The following is an 8139-nucleotide window of genomic DNA, read 5'->3' as shown; positions in this document are numbered from 1 at the left end:
ACCCATAACAAAAAAAGAGATTGAAATGGTAATCAAAAAACTCCCAACAAAAAAAAAGCCCTGGCCCGGACGGCTTTACTGCAGAGTCCTACGAAACTTTCAGAGAAAAGCTAACACCACTACTACTAAAGGTATTTCAAAGCATGCAAAATGACGGGATACTACCTAACTCATTCTATGAAGCCACCATATCCCTGATACCAAAACCAGGTAAAGACATCACAAAAAAAGATTACAGACCTATATCCCTCATGAACATAGATGCAAAAATCCTCAACAAAATTCTAGCCAATAGAATTCAACAACATATCAAAAAAATAATCCACCATGACCAAGCGGGATTTATACCAGGTATGCAAGGCTGGTTTAATATTAGAAAAACCGTTAATGTAATCCACCATATAAATAAAACAAAAGACAAAAACCACATGATCTTCTCAATTGATGCAGAAAAGGCATTTGACAAAGTCCAACACTCATTTATGATAAAAACTCTCACCAAAATAGGAATTGAAGGAAAATTCCTCAACATAATAAAGGGCATCTATACAAAGCCAACAGCCAACATCATTCTAAATGGAGAGAACCTGAAAGCATTTCCCTTGAGAATGGGAACCAGACAAGGATGCTCTTTATCACCGCTCTTATTCAACATTGTGCAAGAGGTCCTAGCCAGAGCAATTAGGCTAGACAAAGAAATAAAGGGCATCCGGATTGGCAAGGAGGAAGTAAAATTATCTCTATTTGCAGATGACGTGATCTTATACACAGAAAACCCTAAGGAATCCTCCAGAAAACTACTGAAACTAATAGAAGAGTTTGGCAGAGTCTCAGATTATAAGATAAACATACAAAAATCACTTGGATTCCTCTACATCAACAAAAAGAACATCGAAGAGGAAATCACCAAATCAATACCATTCCCAGTAGCCCCCAAGAAGATAAAATACTTAGGAATAAATCTTACCAAAGATGTAAAAGACCTATATAAAAAAACTACAAAGTACTACTACAAGAAACTAAAAAGGACCTACTTAAGTGTTAAAACACACCTTGCTCATGAATAGGAAGATTTAACATAGTAAAAATGTCTATTCTACCAAAAGCCATCTATACATACAATGCACTTCCGATCCAAATTCCAATGTCATTTTTTAATGTGATGGAGAAACAAATCACCAACTTCATATGGAAGGGAAAGAAGCCTCGGATAAGTAAAGCATTACTGAAAAAGAAGAAAAAAGTGGGAGGCCTCACTCTACCTGATTTCAGAACCTATTATACAGCCACAATAGTCAAAACAGCCTGGTACTGGTACAACAACAGGCACATAGACCAATGGAACAGAATTGAGAACCCAGATATAAATCCATCCACATATGAGCAGCTGATATTTGACAAAGGACCAGTGTCAGTTAATTGGCGAAAAGATAGTCTTTTTAACAAATGGTGCAGGCATAACTGGATATCCATTTGCAAAAAAAATGAAACAGGACCCATACCTCACACCAAGCACAAAAACTAACTCCAAGTGGATCAAAGACCTAAACATAAAGACTAAAACGATAAAGATCATGAAAGAAAAAATAGGGACAACGTTAGGAGCCCTAATACAAGGCATAAGCAGAATACAAAATATTACCAAAAATGGCAAAGAGAAACCCAATAACTGTGAGCTCCTAAAAATCAAACACCTATGCTCATCTAAAGACTTCACCAAAAGAGTAAAAAGACCACCTACAGACTGGGAAAGAATTTTCAGCTATGACATCTCCGACCAGCGCCTGATCTCTAAAATCTATACGATTCTGTTAAAACTCAACCACAAAAAGACAAACAACCCAATCAAGAAGTGGGCAAAGGGCACTTCACTAAAGAAGATATTCAGGCCGCTAACAGATACATGAGAAAATGCTCTTGATCATTAGCCATTACAGAAATGCAAATTAAAACCACGATGAGATTCCATCTCACTCCAACAAGGCTGGCATTAATCCAAAAAACACAAAATAATAAATGTTGGAGAGGCTGCAGAGAGATTGGAACTCTTGTACACTGCTGGTGGGAATGTAAAATGGTACAACCACTTTGGAAATCTATGTGGCATTTTCTTAAGAAGTTAGAAATAGAACTACCATACAACCCAGAAATCCCACTCCTTGGGATATACCCTGGAGAAATAAGAGCCTTCACACAAACAGATATATGTGCACCCATGTTTACTGCAGCTCTGTTTACAATAGCAAAAAGCTGGAAGCAACCAAGATGTCCATCAACGGATGAATGGGTAAATAAATTGTGGTATATTCACCCAGTGGAATACTACGCATCGATAAAGAACAGTGACGAATCTGTGAAACATTTCATAACATGGAGGAACCTGGAAGGCATTATGCTGAGCGAAATTAGTCAGAGGCAAAAGGACAAATATTGTATAAGACCACTATTATAAGATCTTGAGAAATAGTATAAACTGAGAAGAACACATACTTTTGTGGTTATGAGGTGGGGAGGGACGGAGATTCGGAATGGACTCGATGGCACCTGACAACAATAGTTATGAATATTCTGTTTACTGTCCAGCAGAGGTATTCTGTTCATTTCCAAATTATATGTCCTGGCACAGTATCAAATTAAAAACATGGATTATTTTACATGGAGAGTTTATTTATATAAAAATTTTAACAAAATAATAGTGAGGTTTATCTGATGCTTTATTACTTTTTAAGTGTTTGGGTGCAACACTCACCTAGTTGCAGTGGAGTTGACTCTGACTCATTGTGACCCCATGTGTATCACCAGAACTGTGCTGTATAGGGTTTTAAATAGCTATTTGAAAGCAAATCAGCAGCACTTTCTTCCGAGGTACCTCTGGGTGGACTTGAATCTCCAACTTTTCAGTTAACGGCCGAGCATATTAGTCATTTGCACCACCCAGGAGCTTCCCAACACTCAAGTGTCAGAGTGTTCCTTACAGGAACTTGCTTTCAGTTAGCCCATCTTGCCACTAGGTGGAGAATGATGATAGGTTATGATCTTGCAGTCAAACTAGTCATCCTTCAGCTATAACTGATTAAGTATGTGTATATAAGGGATCTTTTCCTAATCTGGTTAAAAATTAATATTCTCATTTCAAAGGTGAATTTAGAATAAAGTGCTTTTCCTTCTAAATCACCAAATATGAGTAAAATAAGCTCTTGTTTTAATGACTCCTCTGAACTTCGCTATACTTACTTAGGAAGAAAAAGGAAGATCTTTAGCCTCCTACCCCGCCCCCCCAAAACCCTGTTGCCATGGAGTCAGTTTGGATTCAGCTATCCTATAAGACAGAGCAGAACTGCCCCATAGGGTTTCCAAGGAGCAGCTGGTGGATTTGAACTATAACATTTTGGTTAGCAGCCAAGCTCTTAACCACTATGCCAACAGGCTCTTCCTTAGCCCCAGGACAGTAAAAGATACAAAGTTCTCACCATTTCAGACTGGGTGCTGTATACATGCTGCCTGCTAGAAGAAAATGAGGAGGGAGCTGTTGTCCTAACAGCTTGGGGGTTCTCCAGGAATTCATTCATCCTTATCAAATCAGGGAAGGTTAGTGATAACACCAGCAGGTTCCAGCAAGCAGAAGAACAGCAATGATGAAGATTTCACTATGTGTTTGGGCCTTTCTGACAACTCTGAGTCACAGACCTTCCGTTTTTCCATGACATTTGCCTGAAGTGGCCAGACATTCAGAGCCTGGTCCTATGCACAAATAACCAACAGACATTATAAAATTACATTATATATTAAAAATATAGCATTTGGATATAAAGTGAGTTCATGATAATCAAGTTAGATAACCTTGCTTTTAAGTTAAGCCTACACGTTTCATCTAAATTTAATTCTGGAGACAGTGAGAAAGAAAGTTACCTTGGTATTTCCTTGAAAGACCTAGTCACTAAAGAGGATGGTCTATGTAACCATATAGGGCTACGGTAAGGGGTCACTAGATCTTTAAGTTACTTATTTAGCCAGTGATAATTATACGTAGATGAACAAAACAATCATGCTAAATTTCCCACCGTATGAGATAATTTATAAATGCATTGCCGAGAAAGACGAAGGAAACAGGTATTCTAAAGACTGATTGTAATTCAGGTACGGTGAGAATTAAAATGTTTAAATTTAGCAGCAAAAGAAATACAAAGTTTAAAATAATATTTTTTAAATTACAAGCAAATGTATTAATTGTGAATGACAATGTGGAGCAAAGATGAACTGGAAGGAGTATGAACTAGATAAACATTCAAAAGGACAATTTTGCAATAATTATAAAAAATTTAAAAAGTATTAATACCGTTTGACTCAGAAATTCCATCCCTAGAAATTTATTCTATTTATTTATGGAAGAGAAAAAATATTTAAACAACCTAAAGACTTTAAATTCAAGGAATGGCTAAATAAATTGTAATACATTACTTCTAACGTGCTTTCTGTGGCTTTTAGGTTTGGAAGGTAAAAAACTACGTTTCCCAGGCGCCCTTGCAGTTCTAGTTGCCGAAGGGTTTAAGCTCCACCAGTCAGATACACAGGATCCGTGGCACAGGGCGGGGCAGCAGTGGTCTGCGGACGCAGGTAGAGGCTGCGTTGCTCCGGACGCCAAGCTCGGGGTTTGGCGGCTCCTTAGTGGCAGTGGTAGTGGTAGCTCTCAGATGCGGGTGTGGCTTTGTGATTTTAGAGTGTGGAAGTTGTTCCTGGAAGCTCACTTAGTGCTTACTCCTCCAACAATTCTGAAAAGTTTGTAAGCCATTTAATTAAAACCAGTAGTAAATGACTTTCTGCTTAAACTAGATAGAGTGCGGTGGTCTACAACTGAACCTATACACATCAATTTAAAAATCACATTGCCAATTTTTAAAGTTACAAGAGTAAATTCTGTGACTTTTTTACTGGCTTAATTCATTTTTCACTGATTTGTAGTTTATCAGTTACTGTTTATGCCAAAAACTGTTTTATTAAAGAGACTAAGTCTTTTTTTTAAAAGGAGCCCTGGTGGCACAGTGGTTAAAGCGCTCCGCTGCTGATCAAAGGTCGAGGTTGGAACCCACCAGCTGCTCTGGGGGAGAAAGATGTGGCAGTCTGCTTCCATAAAGATTTACAGTTGGGAACCCCATAGGGCAGTTCTATTCTGTCCTATAGGCTTGCTATGAGTTGGAATCAGATTCCAAGGCAGTGGGTATTTTTGGTTTTATGTCTTTTAAGGCAAACAAGGAAACCCTGGTGGCATAGTGGTTAAGTGCTACAGCTGCTAATGAAAGGGTTGGCAGTTCAAATCCACCAGGCGCTCCTTGGAAACTCTGTGGGGCAGTTCTACTCTGTCCTATAGGGTCGCTATGAGTCAGAATCGACTGGACAGCACTGGGTTTGGTGTGGTTTAAGGCAAACAAAGGTGATTCAATGTAGTTGTAGGGGAAAAATAAATATGATTTTTTAACATGAATGACGAGTAGAATTTTCCACTTCTTGGCTTAGCCACAATTCTGTTGCTATACCTTAGTTTCACTCAAAAGCATTTGTTTTTAATTGTAATCCAGCTATCAGGTAGAGTAGCCTGCCCTTTAAAATTCAAACGAATTTTGCTCAAACCCTATTTGATATAAATGCAGAAGCCTTACATTCGTGGTAGCAATTGCTCAGCCAATTCTTCAGAATGAGAGAAAAAGTGGGAGAGTGCTTAGATTTTTTTTCTAGACAATTAGTTTAATGGTCTTGCTGTCCCTATTCTTTATGAGAGGGGAAGGAAACAGTACAGAGGTGTCTTTTCCCTATGATGTGAATTATACAACCTTTCTTAGAAGGTAGCAACCAGTTGCCAGTGGAGTCAGTTCCAACTCTTGGCCACTCCATGTGTTTGAGAGTATAACTGTGCTCTGTAGGGTTGTCAAGGTTGTGACCTTTCAGAAGCAGATTGCTAGGCCTTTCTTCTGAGGTGCCTCTGTGTAGATTCGAACCACCTACCTTTCATAGTAGTCAAGTGCTTAACTATTTAAGCCACGTAGAGACTTCCTTAGTAGAAAAAGCACAATTTTAGTTTTAATTTTTTTTCTACCTCCATTACACAAGGCTATTTAGTCCTTACATTTTCATTTGAAAACACCAGGACTTCAAACTGATTAAGTCATGGCCAACAAAGTGAAATCAGGAGAAACCCAAATTTTTAAAATTTGGGTGAACTGAAACAATAACCGAACTGAGAAAAATTATGGATCGAAGCCCTGGAATGGGAATCTCAGAAGAGCTGTAGTGAGCACGTTTAGGAGCCTGATGGGTGAGGTTCGATTATTGGCAGGACTGTGGAGAGCGATATCCGTTCCCACTGCCATCTTGGAATGGGACATGGCTGTTTCCACCTCCACTGAAAATCCAAAGGGCAAGAGATTTGATTGCTATGCAATACGTACATTGCCCTTGCAACCCGTAATTTTTCCCATTCTGGTTATTGTTCTGGTTCACCCAAAATTTTTAAAACTCGGGTCTGTTCCAGTGTTGCTTCCTTGGCCATGACTGAACCAGGAAGAACCAGTTTGAAGCCTTGGAAAACACTTTAGTAGATCTGAGAACACACTAGTATGTTTTGCGTATGTTTCCGGATACCTATGGGATAAATAATACTGGAATAAAGAATATGTAGTGTAGATCAAAGGTAGGTCAGTCATTAAGAGAAAGGAGTTAAAGACAGTTTTTGAAAATGTTCCTTTTTTTTTTTTTCCTCAAGATTTTAGAGTTTTGGAAAGAAGCATGCACTGGACTATGCAGAGTTCAGAGCTAATCGTGTGGCTTGGCCTTTGTTGTCCTACTTAGTCTTCTCAGGATGCCACAGCCACTCTAATATTTTTCAGAATCCTAAACCACCGTGTGGCTGGAAAGCAGTTTGTTATACAGGCTAACACCATGGGATTTAAGATCAAATATTTTGAGTTCAAGTCTAAATTCTTTCCCATATTTGCATCTGGCCAAATTAACTCAAGCTTCAGTTTCTTCATCTTTAAAAATCGGGATTGTAACAGTCCCTACCTCATTTAATTTAAATGCATTTAAGTTTAACATTTAACAGTGGCAGACCCTCTGTGTATGTTGGTGAAATTTTTTACCCAAAATGAACTCCTTATCTTTCTTAACAACCTTGGTTTGTCTAGATGTTCCTTATTTCTATTAATGACATCTTTGTCAAGAGCAGAAGCTATTTCCTTCTCTAGGCTAGATACAACTTTGGTACTTTAAAAATAAGCAAGGAGATAGAAATTTCAGGACAGTAATAATAGCAGTACCTTTCACCCAGATAAATGCATGATGTCTTAATATCCTAGAGCTGCTGTAACAAATCACCACAAACTAGGTGGCTTAAAACAACAGAAATGTATTCTCTTACAGTTGTTAAGGCTAGAAGTTAAAACTCAGGGTGTTGGTAAGGCCATGTTCCCTCTGAAGGCTCTAAGGGAGAACCTTCCTTAGCTATTTCTACTTCTGGTTCTTCCTTGGCATTCCTTGTCTTACAGCTTTATCACTCTAACTTTGCTTCTCACATGGCCCCTTCCCTCTGCATTTGTGTTTGCTTCCTCTCTTCTCCATGTCTGTGTCTCTAAATCTGTCTGCTTATAAGGACATTAGTCATTGGATTTAGGGCCCTCCTTAATCTAATTTTCTTAATTGATTACATCTGCAATCTGAAAAGAGCCTGTTTCCAAATAAGGTCACTATCCTAGGTAATAAATTTCTCTTTGTTAAAGCCATCCAGTTGTGGTATTTCTGTTATGGCAGTGCTAGAAGGCTAAGACAGTGACATCTTTGCTTATCAACACTTTAAAGAGGTCCTTTGCAGCAGCTTTGCCCAATGCAATGCATCTTTTGGTTTCTTGACTGCCACTTCCATGGGTGTTGATTATGGATCCAAGTAAAAGAAAATCCTTGACAACTTCAATATTTTCTTTGTTTATCATGATGTTGCTTATTGGTCCAGTTGTGAGAATTTTTGTTTCTCTATTTTTTTTTATATTGAGGTTAGAAACCCTGGTGGTGTAGTGGTTAAGTGCTACAGCTGCTAACCCAAAGGTCGGCAGTTCAAATCCACTAGGCGCTCCTTGGAAACTCTGTGGAGCAGTT

The sequence above is a fragment of the Elephas maximus genome, chromosome 5 (assembly GCF_024166365.1).
Source record: "Elephas maximus indicus isolate mEleMax1 chromosome 5, mEleMax1 primary haplotype, whole genome shotgun sequence".
Lineage (NCBI taxonomy): Eukaryota > Metazoa > Chordata > Mammalia > Proboscidea > Elephantidae > Elephas > Elephas maximus.
The sequence above is the reverse complement of the archived record's forward strand: the minus strand, read 5'-3'. Positions refer to the sequence as shown.